Here is an 18,333-nt window from a genome sequence, read left to right on the forward strand (position 1 = left end):
ATCATGTCAATACAGTCTAATTTAAAGAAAATCCAAAGAATAAAAGTTGTCCCTTTTAAAATTGCTATAAAAATTGTATCTGATCAGATAAAAAAATACAATTTTTGTGTGCTAGTATTAGGCAGCAATAAAGAAGTGAGTAGGGATGCTAGCACTGATGAATGAGGTCTAATAAAAAAACATACTTCACTTTGTAATGTCTTTATCTTCTGCCATCATTTTTTGCACTAACACATCTCTATTTTCCTCAGTATTCAGAGAATTGTAAATAAAATTATAAAACCAGATGTTAAGGTCAGATTTACAAAAAGCTACCAAGTTGTCTTGGTTCCTCAACCAGAAATGCTGATAAATGTGGCCCTTGACAGAACAGTCCCTTATGTGCTCAGGATTAATTGAAATACAAGTGTTGCAGAGTAAAAATGGAAATGGCATGCTGATAGATGTGGGATGCATCATACCACCAGTCATAATTTTTGATTCCACTTTAACTGACAAATCGACATCATCCATATGCACAACTCAAAAAGTGGTTGGGCCAGCTTTGTAGTGAAACCAGTAGGCCATTTGGGATTCTCAAGGTATTAAAAGAAGTGAAAGAAACTCTTTGGTACATCAGTAGGTTATCCTATAGGGAATTTCAGAAAAGGCATTTTAAAATTCAGCATAATGTCACTCTGATATAATTTCATTTCCATTGGGCTATTTCCCAAGAGAATGCCTTTTCAAAATAAGTCAACAAGAAGATAGCATAACACTTCTAGATATGTATATCAAAGAGATCATAAAAAAATGGAAAGGACCTACTTGTACAAAAATATAGCAGTTCTTTTTATGGTTTCAAATACTTGGAAATTGAGAGCATGTCCATCAATCAAGGAATGACTGAATGAATTGTAGTATATGATGGCAATGAAATACTATCATGTTATAAGAAATGATAAACAGGATGATTTCAGAAAAAAGCTAGAAAGACTTACATGAACTGATGCAAATGAAAGAAGCATAAGCAGAAAGCATTGTACACAGTAACAGCAATATTGTGGACTGATCATCTGTGAAAGACTTGGCTACTCTCAGGAGTACAATGATCCAGGACTATAAAGACCAGCTCTACAAATTACTTGTGGGTTGATGAACTAGGATGAAAGAAATGATTATGGGATTATGGGAGGGTCAAACTGACAGAGAGACATGCAGAATCCTCTTGTTGATCAGTGACAAAGTTTAATGATTTGGGGTACAAACTTTATAAGGAAAATTATGTAGGCCAGCAGTTCTCGACCTCTCAATTTGTAGCAATGAGAATACATAATGCATATCAGGTATTTACATTCTGAATCATAACTGTAGCAAAATTACAGTTTTGAAGTAGCCACCAAAATAATTTTTTGGTTTGGGGTCACCGCAACATGAGGAATTGCATTGTGGGGTCAAGGCATTAGGAAGGCTGAGAACCACTGATGTAGGTTAAAGGATTAGGTAAGCTTCTTGCAGAGACAAAGGTTAGTAATGATTTACAAGTTAGAGAAAATGGATTTAGATTACCTCAGTGGTTCTAAACAGAGTTTTCTATAGGTGATAATTCAATATGGCAATGTATAACTACCTGGCTAAGTTTCTCATAGAATTCCTACACCAGTGATTTCTTGGAAGAATATATAATATTTGGGAAGGGAAAATGTTTGCTTTTCTCATGCTGAGGAGTAGACTACGTGTTTGGCAATTTCTATTCTATGGATACCCAGAGGCCTTGAATTATGTTGTACACTGGGCATTTTTCCACAGCCTTGATAAATGGAAAGCCCTTGATCTTTTTATTTCTAACTACCCAGAAGCTTTGCAATCTGGGGTGCATTGGGCATGGAAGCCCCTGTTCCCACACAGGATAATTCTAAAGGACTTATGACCAAGAATGCTATCTGCCTCCAGAGAAAGAACTCTTGGAATCAGAATGCAGATCAAAGGATACTATGTTTCACATTAATTTATATGGGTTTTCATTTTTTGGTTTTGGTTTTATAGGAGTATTCTCTTACAACAGTAACCAAGATGGAAGTAAGCTTTTCATATTAATGTGTGTAGAATCCAGATCAAATTTTACTTACCATCTCTGGGAAGGGGAGGGACAGTAGGAAGGGAGATGATTTTGATCATATAATTTCAGAAAATTTATTTAGAAAACTGTGTGATTATATGAAGTTTATAAAAGAAGACATCTTAAAGGAAAAAGAAAATAGCAATGGTATACCAAGTAATTGTGCTGAATTTTAACACATGTTAGAAATGCATTTAGTACACAAGCCCTTTAATAAGAGTTGTCATATCTTATGCATCCCAGTGGGCAGAAAACTTCCTGTTTGAGAATCTGTTTGGCAGGTACATTAGTTATTTCTAAAAGATCTTCATTTACTGAAAGGTATACATCTCATATTTGAGATTCTGATCACTGCCACCAAAAAGCACTTCATATGTCATGAATTTCTTTTGATTTCCTTAACAAAAACCACATTACTAGAAGAGTATCAAACAGGGAAAAAGGGGAAGATAGAACATTTTAGGAAAGGTGTCTGAAGACAACATGGATACTGAAAGAGTACTGTACAGCACGTGGAAAAAGGCTTTGAATGATGAATCAAAAATTAATTCACCCAAAGATTTACCACTTCTGCTATGATGCCTGTGAGGCTTGCTTTTTTATTAGTAGAATTTTAGAACCACGGAACTGAACTACTTATACTTGCTATGAAATATTTGGTATATAAGGAACAACTGGTACCAAAGAAGAGCAAACAAAAAACAGTGTCCAGGGATTCTTCAAGGGTCTGTATTACATAATGGATCAGCCAAGAAAGCAACTGCCACAGATTCAGAGTTGGAAGGGAATTGGAGGAATCTCATTTGGCTCAGATTCCCACAGGAATCTCCATGACAACTGCAACAAAGAAGCCATTCGTTCTCTGAATGAAGAGTTCAAGGATGGAACCCACAGCTTCCCAAGGATTCCCATTCTAATTTGAGGATGCTCTAATTTTTGAGAAGTCTTTTGTAATATCAACCCTACAATGGACTGTCTGAATCCTTCTTCCATTGCATTTGGTTCAAACTTCCAGGGTCCAAGTAACACTCTAATTCCATTTACCTATGGCAGCTCTTAAATATTGAAGTCACTTTTTCATGTGCCCCATATCTTCGGTACTCCAAAATAATATTCCCTCAATTTATCTTCCCCTGACAAGAACTCCAGAATTTATGCCACCTTGGTTGTCTTCCTTTTGCTATTCTGCATTTTTTCTTCCCCCTTTAAAATTGTGGTATGCAGAGCAAATTTCAACCCTCTAGAAACAGTCTGACCAGTGTAGATACAGAGGGACAATCTTTGCCATATTTCAGGAATCTTTGCCACTCTCAGTGCAACCCATTTAACCTTTTGGATGCTTTCACATCATACTGAGGAATCATGTCTAGTTACAATTTCCTGAGACCTCAAATTTTATTCAGAGATATTGCTGTTTAATCATCCTTCCCTCATCTTTTACTTGTAAAATTCTGTTTTTGCAGCCAAATATAAGCCTTTACATTTATTGCTAGTGAATTCCATCTTTTTTCTTAATTCACCCCAGTGCTCTAGCCTGTAAAGGTTTTTCTTTCTTAATTAAATTTTATTTTTTTTTAATTAACAGGAATTGATTTTCTCTCCCTCTCACCTCCTCCTACTGGGAAAACAAAGAAACAGGCAAACCTTATAAAAATATGCAGAGACAAGCAAAACAAATTCCTATGTTGCCCCTGTGCTTCATTTCCATATTTTAAGTGAGTCCATCACTTCTCCATCAAATGGTGGGATGCATGCTTTATCACTGGTACTCTGGAATTATGCCAAGGTCTTTTTGTAGGCCACCTCCATTATCCAATATGTTCAATGGCCTTTATAGATTTGTGTCATTTGCAGATTTGGTAATCATGCTACCTATAACTTCAACCAAGTCACTGGAAAAAAAATGTTAGTCTCAGGTCAATTGCATGTCCCTGATGCACTTCATTCAAGACCTATTTTATGCCAAATTGACAGTGAAAATATTAACAATTATGTTGTGAGTATAATCAAACTGTTACTCATTGTAAATATATATAAATGCTGCTGCTGAAAATAGCTATCTAACTTTTCAATGAGAATAACAAGAAATAGTTGCCTAAGTTTTTGGTAAGCTATTATCAGTCATAGCCTCATCTATGAATTTAGTGATCATCCTCAAAATAAGATAAACAAATATAGGTTAATAAAGTAAATATTTTAATTATCTTTAGCAAGTTAAAAACATTTCCAAACCTTATTTTTCTCATTAGTAGCAATGAAAATACTAGATTAGAGGTTGTTAAAATCTTTGCCAGATTTCAAGATTTCCATGAATATGACATTATCTATCTATGTATGTACATATATATATTTATATACATATTTTATAGTTATATATATATATATGTCTCTCTTTCTCTCTCTATATATATATGTATATATATATATTCTCATAATTTATACTGGTGCTGATTGGAATCCACTGACATTTCATCATTAGGTATAATTTTTGTTTATGTTTTCTAGTTATCCTACCAAAGAAGATCTATCCAAGTTAGGGTAAAAGAGAGGCCTACATTGGGATCAGGCTAAGCTTTAGCTATTCTTCCTCATGGTATATGTTGGGGTCAATTTCCTTTTCCATTGGTGCATTACTTTGATATCTTCTGTCTTTTCTTATGAGTGGAACACTAGCAATGGTAAGCTAAAGTCTACTAAGCCTACACTCCATATTTATTTCCATCAGTCAGTCATTGAATATCACCAGAACCATATGGTTCTTAATGAGATGTACTTTGGTGGTAGTGAGCAGCTTGAGATCACTAAATATACCTCCAAATTTCCAAAATGCTATTGATCCTAATCTATTCCTCTAGCCAATATTGGTTCAAGCTTATTATATTTCTGCTTTAGAGTTAAAGGGAGAAACATCAGTAGCATTAACTCAATGGTCCAGCAATCTTATGCCAGAATCTACTCAATAGTAATAACCCTTCCCTTTTGTTAATCCACATTAATCATCATTTGAGCTGAAGTCTGAATACTTTTGCCTTTAAAATTGGAAGCATTTTACAACGTGAATCATCTCAGAGATCCATTTTATCTGCAAATATTCCAATCCTGCCTGGACAACAAGCTGTCTGCCAAGGGACCACTCACTGGAAGTCCAACCGAGAAATGGAACCAGTTCAGAGACGCAGTGAAGGAAACATCAAAGGCAGTCTTAGGCCCCAAACAACGCAACCACCAGGACTGGTTCGAGGAGAACAACACTGCTATTGAAGACCTATTGTACAAAAAGAACAAAGCCTTTATGGAGTGGCAAAATAACCCAAACTCTGCTCCTAAAAAGGACATATTCAAGTCTCTCCAAGCTACGGCACAGTGTGAGATCAGGAAGATGCAAAACTGATGGTGGGGAAAAAAAAGCAGAAAAAATCCAGCACTTTGCTGATATGAAAAACTACAAACAATTCTTCAGTGCCCTCAAGACTGTCTATGGGCCATCAAAACCCACCACCACTCCCTTGCTATCCTGTGATGGTGACACTCTCATAAAAGATAAAAAAGGCATCAGCAACAGGTGGAAAGAACACTTCAGTCAGCTTCTCAACCAACCCTCTTCAGTCAACCAAAGCGCCCTTGACCAGATCCCCCAAAACCACACCATTGAACAACTTGACTTCCCTCCTTCAATAGAGGAAGTCCAAAAAGCCATTAAACAAATGAGTACAGGCAAGGCACCCGGTAAAGACAGGATCCCAACCGAGGTGTACAAGGCCTTAAAGGGAAAGGTGCTTCAGGCATTCCACATAGTGCTGACCAGCATATGGGAAGAGGAAGACATGACCCCAGAACTCAGAGATGCCTCCATCGTAGCCCTATACAAGAACAAAGGTGCACGAGCAGCCTATGACAACTACAGAGGCATCTCACTACTCTCCACTGCTGGAAAGATCCTCGCCCGTGTTATACTCAATAGACTCCTGTCATCTGTTTCAGAGCAGAACCTGCCTGAATCACAATGTGGCTTCCACCCAGATCACAGTACCATCGACATGGTCTTCATGGTGAGGCAAATGCAGGAAAAATTCCTTGAGCAGAACCTGAGTCTCTACATTGTCTTCATAGACGTAAGGTGTTTGACACAGTAAACAGGGATGCATTGTGGGTGATCCTTAGCAAGCTCAGGTGCCCAGCAAAATTTGTCAAACTGATCCAGCTCTTTCATGTCGACATGACAGGGGAAGTCTTATCTGGTGGAGAGACTTCCGATTGCTTCAACATCTCCAATGGCATGAAACAAGGCAGCATCCTTGCTCCGGTGCTATTCAACCTATACTTCACCAAAGTATTACAACATGCTGTGATGGATCTAGACCTGGGTGTCTACATCAAATACCGACTGGATGGCTCACTATTTGACCTTCGCCACCTGACTGCAAAAACAAAGACAACAGAGAGACTCATTCTGGAATCTCTCTCTGCAGATGACTGTGCTCTCATGGCCCACCAAGAAAATCATTTCCAAACCATTGTGGACAGGTTCTCCACCGCAACAAAACTGTTTGGCCTGACTATCAGCCTCAGCAAAACAGAGGTGCTGCTCCAACCTGCACCAGGGAGGCCAACGAACCAGCCGTGCATTACAATCGACGGCACGCAGGTTTCTAAGGTCACACTTTCAAGTACCTGGGCAGCACCATCGCCAACGACGGGTCCCCAGACCATGAGATTAATGCCAGGATCCAAAAGGCCAGCCAGGCACTCAGGAGGCTGCGCTGCAAAGTCCTCCAACACAGAGGTGTAAGCACTGTGACGAAGCTCAAAGTGTACAACGCAGGGTCCTCAGCTCGCTCCTGTACGGTGTGAGACACGGACACTGTACCGGAAGCACATGAAACAGCTGGAGCAATTCCACCAACGCTCCCTCCGGTCAATCATGAGGATCTGATGGCAGGAACAAATCACCAACCAGGAAGTCCTCGACAGAGCCAACTCCACCAGCATCGAAGTCCTAGTCCTCAAAACCCAGCTACAATGGTCTGGACACGTCATCCGCATGGACCCACCGCGAATACCAAGACAGGTATTCTACGGTGAACTGTCAGCTGGACTTGGGAAACAAGGTCGACCAAAGAAAAGATTCGAGCATCAGCTAAAGTCCAACTTGAAGTGGGCTGGCATGACACCAAAGCAACTAGAACTCGCTGCCTCTGACAGAAGCAGCTGGCGAGCCCACATTCACCATGCCGCCACCTTTGAAGATGAGCGACGTCGACGTCTTGCCGCTGTGCGTGAATGCCAACACCAGGCCATAGCCGCACCTCCTGTAACAACTGGCGTCCCGTGCCCCGTGTGCCACAGACTGTGCGCCTCAGTCTTTGGACTTCAAAGTCATATGAGAGTACACCAAAGATGAAAACGCACAAAGACAATCATTCTTGGTTACCGAGAGCCTACCACTATGTTACATCTTAATTTTATTAATTTTATTTTTATTATCATGCAAAATATACTTACATATTGGTCATTGTTGTAAGATAATATAAGCACACTCAGACAAAATCAAAACTCCAAAATAAAATCATAAATACACTCATGTGAAAGATATGCTTTGGCTACATCCATCCAACTACAACATTTTCTTTTTCCTCTGGAGGTGGATAGCATTCCCCATTAAAAGCCTTTCAGGATTGTCCCAGATGGTCACATTGTTGACAGTAGTTAAGTTTTCACCACTGATGATCATACAATATTGTTGTTACTATGTACAATGTCCTTCAAGTTCTGCTTATTTTGCTCTGCATCATTTTATGCAGATCCTTCCAGCTTTTTTCTGAAATCATCTTGCTAATTATATCTTAAATCATAATAGTATTCCATAACCAATATACACTACAATTTGTTCAGTTATTCTGCAGTCTATGGACATCCCCTCAATTTCCAATTTTTGCCACTACAAAAAGAACTACCATATGTGTTTTTGTACAAGTAGGTTCTTTCCTCTTTTATATTATTTCTTTTTGATACCTTCCCAGTAGTGGTATAACACAATTAAGGTTTTATAGCCCCTTGGAAATAATTCCAAACTGCCTTCCAGAATGGTTGGATCAATTCGGAACTCCAATGACAATGCATTAGTGTCCCAATTTTCCCACATCCCCACCAAAATTTTTCACATACTTTACTGTCATATTGGTCAGACAGATAGATGTGAGGTGGTACCTCAGCATTGTTTTAATTTGCATTTCTCTAATAAAAATATTTTAGAATATTTTATATGATTATTGATAACTTTGGTTTCTTCATCTGAAAATTGTGCATATCCTTTGACAATTTGTCAATTGGGGAATGTCTTATAGTCTTCTGAATATGACCTAGTTCTCTTTAAATTTGAGAAACTAGACCTTTATCTGGGAAATTTGTTATAAAAATTTCCCCCAGTTTGTTATTTTCCTTCTAAACTTGGTGACATTAGTTTTGCTTCGAGAAAAGCTTTTTAATATAATATAATCAAAATTATTCATTTTATATCTAATAATAATCTATCTCTTATTTGTTCATAATTTTTCCCTTCTCCAAATATATTCCAGATAAAATATTCTGTGTTCCCCTAAATTAGTTATGGTATCATTCTTTGCCCCTAAATCATGTACCCATTTTGAATTTATCTTGGTGGGTTGTGAGATATTCGACTATACCTAGTTTCTGCTATATGGTTTTCCAATTTTCCCAGCAGTTTTTGTTAAACAGTGAGTTCTTATTCCAAAAACTGGGGTCTTTGGGTTTATCAAACATTAAGTTGCTAAGGTCATTTACCCACACATATTGTGTATCTAATATATTCCATTGATCTATCATTCTATTTCTTAACCAATAGAAGACTACTTCAATCATTACTGGTTTATAGTATATTTTGAGATCTGGTACTGTTAGGTCACCTTCATGTATTTTTTTCATTAGTTCCCTAGATATTCGTGATTTTTTGTTCTTCTAGATGAATTTTGTTATTATTTTTATCTAGTTCTATAAAATGATTATTTGTTAGTTTGATTGATAGGGCATTGGGCAAGTAAATTAATATAGACAGAATTGTCATTTATATTATATTAATTGAGTCTATTCATGGACAATTAGTAATTTTCTAATTGCTTAGAAATGACTTTGTGAGAAAAGTGTTTTGAAATTGGTTTCATGGTTTCATATAATTCTGAGGTTTGTCTTGGCAAGTAGAATCCCAGGTATTTTATATTGTCTAGACTTATTTAATGGAATTTCTCTATCTTTGATGCTGATCTTTGTTGGTAATATAAAGAAATGCTGATGATTTTTTGTGGATTTATTCTATATTCTAGACCTTTACTAAAGTTATTAAATATTTCACCTAGTTTTTTAATTGATTCTCTAGAATTCTCTAAGTATGCCATTGTATCATTTGCAGGAAATGATAGTTTTGTTTTCCCATTGCGTACTTTCATTCCATCAGTTTCTTTTTCTTATTGCTAAAGCTAGCATTTCTAGTACAATATTAGATAATAATGGTGATAATAGTCATCCTTGATTTACTCCTAATCTTATTGGGAAGGCTTCTAACTTATCCCATTATAAATGAGACTTGCTGATGTATCCCTGCCTCAAATGTTTTACTTGTAAACAACATAGAGTAGGATTTGGGTTTTTAAACCACTATGCTATCCTCTTCCATTTTATGAGTGAGTTCATCCCATTCACATTCATACTTATGATTACCAACTGTATATTCCCCTCCATCTTATTTCTGCCTTTTGATCCTATTTTTTCTCTTACTCTGTCCCTCCTTACAAATGTTTTGCTTTTAATCACTACCTCCTATTTCCCCTTCCCTTCTTTCTATTACATTTCCCCCCTTGTTTTATTCCCTATTACTTTTCAATAAGATAAAATAGGATTCTATACTCAAATGAATATGGTTGTTATTGCCTCTCTAAGCCAAGTATGATGAGAGTAAGGTTTAAGTATTCCTTGTCACCACCCTCATTCTTTCCTCCATTATAATAGTTTATCATGCCTTTTGAAGTGAGATAATTTACTTCATTCAACTTCTCTTCTCTTTTCTCACAGTGTAATTGTTTTTTATCTGTTGATTTATGTGTGCATATCATTTCATCCTAGTCAGCTTACTCCTATATTCTTTTGTATAATCCTTCTAACTGCTCTCGTACTGATAAGAAAAAAAAAAGTATTACAAATATCCTCTTTACACATAGAAATACATACAATTTCACCTTGTTGAGTCCCTTAATTTTTTTTTATTTCTTATTTACATTTATAGACTTCTCTTAGGTCTTGTCTTTAGACAACAAATTTTCTGTTTAAGCCTGATCTTTCCATCAAGAATTCTTGGGAATCTTTGATTTTATTAAATAACCATTTTCGGGGGCAGCTGGGTAGCTCAGTGGATTGAGAGCCAGTCCTAGAGATGGGAGGTCCTAGGTTCAAATCTGGCCTCAGACACTTCCCAGATGTGTGACCCTGGGCAAGTTACTTGACCCCCATTGCTTAGCCCTTACCGCTCTTCTGCCTTAGAGCCAATACACAGTATTGACTCCAAGACAGAAGGTAAGGTTTAAAAAAAAATAACCATTTTCCCCTGAAAGTATATATTATGTTTTGTTGGATAGATGATGCCGTGTTTCAAACCTACAACTTTAACCTTCTATAATACCATATTCTAAGCCTTCTGATACTTTAAGATGGAAGTCTGCTGAGTCCTATGTAATTCTGACTGTAGTTCCATGGTATCTGAATTGTTTCATTCTCACTGCTTATAGTATTTTCTCCTTGGCTTGGGAACTCTTAAATTTAGCTATATTTTTGGGAGTTGTCATTTTGGGATTTATCTCTAGAGGTGAACTGTGAACTCTTTCAATTCCTATTTTACTCTCTTGTTTGATAATATCAAGGCAGGACTTTAAAAAAATAATTTCTTTTATTATGATATTTTTGGATTATGACTTTCAGGTAGTTCTTTAATTCTTTGTCCATTGTCTCTCTTGGATCTATTTTCAAGATCAGGTTTTTTTCAATGAGATATTTCATAATTTCTTCAGTTTTTTTCATTCCTTTGATTTATTTTTTAAAATAATATTTTATTTGATCATTTCCAAGCATTATTCATTAGAGACAAAGATCATTTTCTTTTCCTCCCCGCTCCATAGCCAATGCGTGATATCTCACATGTGTTCTTGATTCGAACCCATTGCCATGTTGTTAGTATTTGCATTAGAGTGTTCATTTAGAGTCTCTCCTCTGACATGTCCCCTCAACCACTGTAGTCAGGCATTTGCTTTTCTTCAGGGTTTCTACTCCCACAGTTTGTCCTCTGCTTGTGGATAGTGTTTTTCTCCTAGGTCCCTGCAGATTGTTCAGGGACTTTACACTAATGGAGAAGTCCATTACATTTGATTATACCACAGTGTATCAGTCTCTGTGTACAATGTTTTCCTGGTTCTGTTCCTCTCACTCTGCATCACTTCCTGGAGGTTGTTCCAATCTCCATGGAATTCCTCCACTTTATTGTTCCTTTTTGCATAATAGTATTTCATCACCAACATATACCACAATTTGTTCAGCCATTCCCCAATTGATGGGCATCCCCTCGTTTTCCAATTTTTGGCCACCACAAAGAGAGCAGCTATGAATATTTTTGTACAAATCTTTTTCCTTATTATCTCTTTGGGGTATAAACCCAGCAGTGCTATGGATCAAAGGGCAGACAGTCTTTTATCACCCTTTGGGCATACCTTTGATTTTGTTTTATTGCTTTTTGAGGATTCATGAAGTCATTAGCTTTTAGTTGCTTAGTTCTAATTTTTAAGAATTTTTTATTCTGTGAGTTTTTAATATCCTTTTTCATTTGGCATATTTCTGCTTGTATTGCTTTCATTTCTCTTCCCCATTTTCCTCTGCCTGTCTTAATTGATCTTTGAAATCCTTTTTGAGTTCTTCCAGAATCTGAGACCAATTTATATTTTTCTTTGAAGTTTTCCATGTTTGCTTTGTTTTCACTCTTCTTTTCAGTGTCTATGCCATGATCTTTGTTTCCATAAAGATTTTCTATGGTTAGGCATTTTATTTTCCTCATCTCATTTTCCTAGTCTTTTTCTTGACTTTCACTTACAGCTTAAAGGTGTTCCCTGTTCTCAGGTTAGAGAGGGCACTTTCTTAAACTTTATTAATTCCTTCAGACTTCCATTATCTCTCTCTCTGGGTTTCTAAAAATTGCATTTCTTCTAACATGGCATGATGGCCTGTAGGCTGGGAGCTCTGAAAGCCATTCATTAGTGCTGATTCAATTGACCCTTAAGGCTGCTTATAGCTTGAGGAGCTCATAGCACTCTAAGCTACCCTGTCCTGACTCTCAGAGTCTAGCCTCAGGTTTGAGCAGGGACTTTGGTGTCACTCTGGACTTGATCAGACACACTGTGGACTGCCTTTCTGTAGAGTTTATAACATTGCCTTGAGCTTTGATAAGGGCTAGATAATGATGTTTTTACTCCCATGGGCAGTACCATGTGAACTATCTTTCTCTGGGGATTTGGGCCTCTCTATGGCCTTACCCAGACCACACAAAGTTCCCCAAGCTGGGTTTCAAGTTTTCACTACTAGCTTGGGCCTCCATTCCTGGCCTCACTCTAAGCTTGCAAAAAACAAAAGCCATGCCACACAGACTGCCTCCTGCTGGGATTTTGAATCTTACTGTAGGCTTGACCTGGGACTTTAAACTTTATGGGGTATGCATGTGGTTACACTATTTTTGGGTTAGGCTGGTTTTCAGAGTCTGGATGCTGGCTTGGCGCCGAGTTCAGAACCTGGAACAATAGATATGAGGTATGGTGGATGGGGATTGCTATTGTCTTGCTCTGATACTTCTTTGGTGTACCCTTCTGCTGGCCATGTTTCCCTCTCCCACAGTGAACCACACCATCTGTGCCTACCTTTCAAGTTGTTCTCTCATGAAAGTGTCTTCACTCTGTAAAAATTAAAATTAGATCTCAGTAATAAAAATATATTTTAGGAAATTTATTAAGGATCATTAGAAATCAAGGAATGAAGAGGATACAAAATAAAAACTATATGCCCATGGTTGATTAGCCATTTCTAAATCCCCACTCATCACTGCCATACTGCCATGCTCCCCAAGAGGGCCAAAAAGAGAGTGGGACCCTCCATGTCCCCACCTAATATCCTCTGTCTCTAGGAAGTATATAATGACAGGAAGTCAGTGGATTCCCAGGAAATGTAGTTCTTTTTTAGGGTAACAGATTTTTAATTATACAACTCTATCTCCTTGTTGATTCTTTCACTCCAGTATTCATTTTGAGGCATTATTTTAAGGTTGATTGGAAAGGATTCTCATGGTTTTTCAAGATTTCACTGCTTTTACTCTGCCATTGGGGCTCCACATCTTTGATGTTCATTTTTATATAGAAAATATCTGTGAACCAGTATTGTATAATAAAGCATCTCCTAACAAATTAAACAACCATTGACCAATTAATTGACTTTAAATTTGCTAGGTCTAATTGTTTTTGAGAAATTACAGAGTTGACTCCATGTTTCACTGTGAAACAAAGTTCTAATTTTTAGCTCTTCATTTTTAGTTAGTTTTAATTTTCCCTTTTTAAAGGAAATTTCCTTCCAGTGATGATGGATAATTGTGAATCATGGATTTCTCATGGTTTCTGAAGAATCTAATTTGAAGGTTGCCCAATGGGAAATGGAGAGGCTCCCAATGAATATGAATAGGCTGCAATGTTACAAACAAGGAATTGATTTTGGAAAGGATAGTCTTAAAAAATTGTAATACTGGGAAAAAAGAGCCTGATGCAGTGATGAAAGTGATTGATAAGTTCAGGACCCATTGGTAATTATGGCATGTTGAAAGAACTCAAGGAAGGCTCCTATTTGTTTATTTTGATAACATGTGGAAGACTTGTGAGAAGATGGAAATGACAGAATGAGAGGTAGTGAAAGAATCACAGTTGAAATTACTGGGGGAATCTGCATCAATTGGAGGACAAATTCATGGAAATCTGGAAGCATATATTTCCTGATGAATCATTGAAAAGAAACTTCTCTTTGATTTATAATAATTAATTAACATAATGATTATAAGATAAGAATAAAGAAAATATATGATGCTGGAAGGCTTACAACATTCTGAGCATGTGCTTTTCATTTGATCTTCACAACTTCAGGAATTTGGTGCTATTATCATCATTTTACTGAATATAAAATTGAGGCAAATAGTAGTTAAATGACTTGCCCAGAGAATACAGTCAGTAAGTAGTTGAGAATAAATTTGAACTCTGGTCTTTCTATCTCAGAATTTGGGGTTCTATCAATTGTATTACCTCTTATCTGCATCAGGATTACTCCTACTCCTACTATGCCTACTATGCCTACAACCACTACCACTACCACTAATACTAATAAATGTACGCAACATTATAGTTTGCAGAGCACTTTATATGTATTGCATAATTTAATTCTCATAACACCTTGGGGTGATCAATGGTATTATATTTATTTTATAGATTAAGAAAAATGAGGCTAATGGGATAAGTGACAATCAGAGTCATATGACTAGTAAGTTTTTCACGTGTAATTCAGCTGAGGTCTTTCTAATTCTAAGTCTGGGCTTCTCCCCACTGTGCCATTTATCTTCCTGTAGATAAATGGTCCATTGCAAGTTTGTGAAGTCTATATCAGTTCTTCTACACAAATAGAGGTACATTTTCATATGTGGCTCTATATGCACTCTTCATTTATCTATATATTTGCATATAAATATGTTTATTTATGTGTATGTTCAGAATTGGCAATACACTGCTAATCTATGTGGGCCAATGTCTTGACACCTTTTGGATCATTTGGGTAAGTTGAAAAAATCCAGAGACCATTCTGATTTGATCAATGGAAACCAAAAGGAGAAAGAACATGATGTTAGCTGTGCAGAAGACAGCAGAATCAACGATGCTAGCTGCATTCATATACATAGCTCTTGAGTAAGAGTAGTTGCTATTTTAAAATGATATCAAGTTATACACAAAGATTTCTGGGAATAAACCTGTTGTTTTAAAGGGGGTGTCTATAAATGACAGCCACAGGGTTGCTATTATCTAGTTCCCAGACTTCCCCAAATTTCATGAGTGCAATGCAAAGTAATTATCTTTAGAACAGCAGGGAAAAAAAGGTAATTAAGCAGAATCTGGATGAACAGAAGTGCATATTTACCCAGTGTGGGCCTTGTGGGCTTGTTTTCCAAAGACAGAAGGACATTGTTTGTATTAATTAAAAAATTGCAATCTGATTCAGAAAATTCATAGTAGATCTGTCTTTAGACTCACATGGCACAGGGCTCCTGGCCTTTAATAGACTGCTCATGAGCCACATGTTCAAAGTCTTTGACTTTTGTGAACAGAGCAGTCTTGGGAATGCTGTCGCCTCCCCAGCCTTAGCAACAACTGTCTCCTCTTCTTAGAGGCTCCCAAGCCCGTCATGAGTGGCCTCTATTTATCACACCCCGGAGCCCATTTGGGAGTTTGTGTCCAAAAGTAGATCTTTTCTAAAAGAAGAGGGGCTATAACTCATTCAGTGTAGCTCCCCCCCTTTTCTATTTCAGGGCACTGAAAGCCTCAGCTTTGGAAGCACTAGCCACAAACCAAATTGCCTCTGAATGATGTACACAGAACATTTGGTGAGAGGTACTAAATATAAGAAACACTCTTCTCTGGAGGAGGCCACTTCGCTGCTGACGTCATGGTTCAGACTGTTCATTGGTAAAGGCTTTTCATCTTTTCCTCAAGTGAATGAGGAGGTGTGCCTTTGGTTTTGTACTTTGACTTAAGTGAGGTTGGAGCACTCCAAGAGGATTCCATAGCCTTTTGTTATTCCCTCCTACAGCTACATTATTAATTATTACATTCCAGATGCAGGTGAAGTCATTACCCCATTACCCAGGGGAATTATCTCAGCCGTCTCTTTGGTAGCCATCTGCCAATCATCAAAAGGACCTTCTTTTTAATAGAACTCTTGTAATGTAATCTTAAATAATACCTGGAGCTTTCACCATGGCACTCAAAATCTGTCCCTCCCTTTGACAATGTTCACGTTGCCTGGTATTCAGAAAGAGAGCATCTTCGCAATGTCATAGCATTTGGATAAAAACAAGAGGAAAGTCAACCACAGAGAGACCAGACTGCGAGACCCCTGCTATTCAATAAACTCTAATGGCTCCCTATCACCTATACAGAAGCAAATACAAAACAAAGTCCTCCATAACATCTCTCTCCTTTTTTTGCCTTTACCATCTATTCTCCCATTCATTGATGTGGGCCTCTTTATGTTTTATGAACAAGACACTCAATCTTTTAGCTTTGGACATTTCTTTTTTGCTGTTCTTTATGCCTGAAATGTTCTCTTTTCTCATGTTTGGCTACTGACTTCCTTTAATTACCAACCAAACTTCTATCTATTAGAGGAGGTATTTCCCAAACTCTCTTAATTCTAATTCCTTCTTTCTTTTAATGATTTTATATTTTTCCATGAATATACCTCCCCATTAAATTGTGAACATTTTGGAGGTAGAGACTGTCTTTTGCCTCCTTTTTTATCTCCAGAACTTATATATATATATATATATATATATATATATATATATATACATATATATATATATATATATATATATATATATAATGCCTTGTACTCAGTAGGCATCTAATAAATGTGTATTGACTGACTGGATAATCCAATATCTAAATGGACTTAAATATGTTGTGATTTATTTAGATGTTTTGGTGTTACCTATACACAGTTGAGGTAGAGGATAACTAATAGAAGAGAGCATTTTCTGTTTGATGTTACTGAACAAATCTTGAGGTCAGTAATTTTTTTCACAAATGTCCCTCATGATCTAAGCACCATTATTCTACTACCAAGTTACCTCTCTGTCTTGGACAGGTAAAAATCTCCACCTCTTAGTTTCCTTGACTTCCTTTGTGATTCAGTTCAAATTCCATCTTTTTCAGGAGACCATTACTGGTGTCCAATGTCTTCCCTCTTAGATTGCCTTTCATCTCTCTGGATATATCTTCTGTTTGCCTTATTTGTCCATTGCTTCCCCATTAGTATGTGAGGTCCTTGAGGGATAATAGGACCATATTTTTTGCCTGTTTTGTATCTCTAACACTCAATGCTTGGTGCACTGAAAGATTGATTAAATATGTCTTTAGCCTTCCACTAATTGTCTCTTATTATTTGTGCCTGAAACAGTTTATATGAGAATATACAACACTTGGAAGTTGATCATTTAGCAGCAGAGGCAAAAAAGAAAAGCAAACAAATCAAATAACTCCTTATTGTCTGTCAGCTATTTCCAGTCACCTTCTATAATTGGATGTGGATATGGAAGGAAGCTGATTTCTCATAGTCTAGAGCATTGGCAAACACATGAGCATTCTTTTACTTCTTTGAGAGAGATGTGAAGCTGTCTTTGGAACCAAATAACCAGAGTTCAAAAGCCTCAGTCTTGATTTCCATCCTGAGCATAGCACCTAACACAGAACAGATACTTCATAAATGTTTATGGAGCTTTTTCATCTAATTCTGGGTAGTGTTTTGTATTAAGCATCAATCCCTAGTTTACAATTGGTAAAGATCATGTAATCTAACCCTCTCACTTTGTAGAAAAGGACATTGAGACCCAGAGGAGAAGTGGTTCATTGGATCTTACAAGCTAGAAAGAAGATATTGGAGCCTAGGCATCTTCTAAAAAGAAATAAAATGCACTATCCATTTTGCAACATTCTTAGTTGAGTTTAGATGTGCTTTCATTTATTTTCTGCTATAATGGTTCATCATTTTGACAGGAGGTGAAATCATACGTTACTACTTCCTCTTCCTGTTTAGAAGAAATCTGATAAATTGGTATCTTGGAAATTATCCAGGGACATGACCTCATGATGATGAAACTCCCCAACCTTGTGCCAGGTTCAATAACTGAGCTGCTCTTCCCACTAAAATTCACTTTGGCCTTGGGCTACAGGACAAAGTTCTGAGAATTAAAAGTGACTGAACAAGAAAAAAAAAAAAAACAACTTCTGCCTGTATACCAAGAAAAGTTTGACCAAGTCCCTTGGAAAGGAATTGCAATTTTGTTGTCTGGATATCCATCTGACCAGTGGTTATGAGATGATTCGTGTGACATA

The sequence above is a fragment of the Monodelphis domestica genome, chromosome 5 (genome assembly GCF_027887165.1).
Source record: "Monodelphis domestica isolate mMonDom1 chromosome 5, mMonDom1.pri, whole genome shotgun sequence".
Lineage (NCBI taxonomy): Eukaryota > Metazoa > Chordata > Mammalia > Didelphimorphia > Didelphidae > Monodelphis > Monodelphis domestica.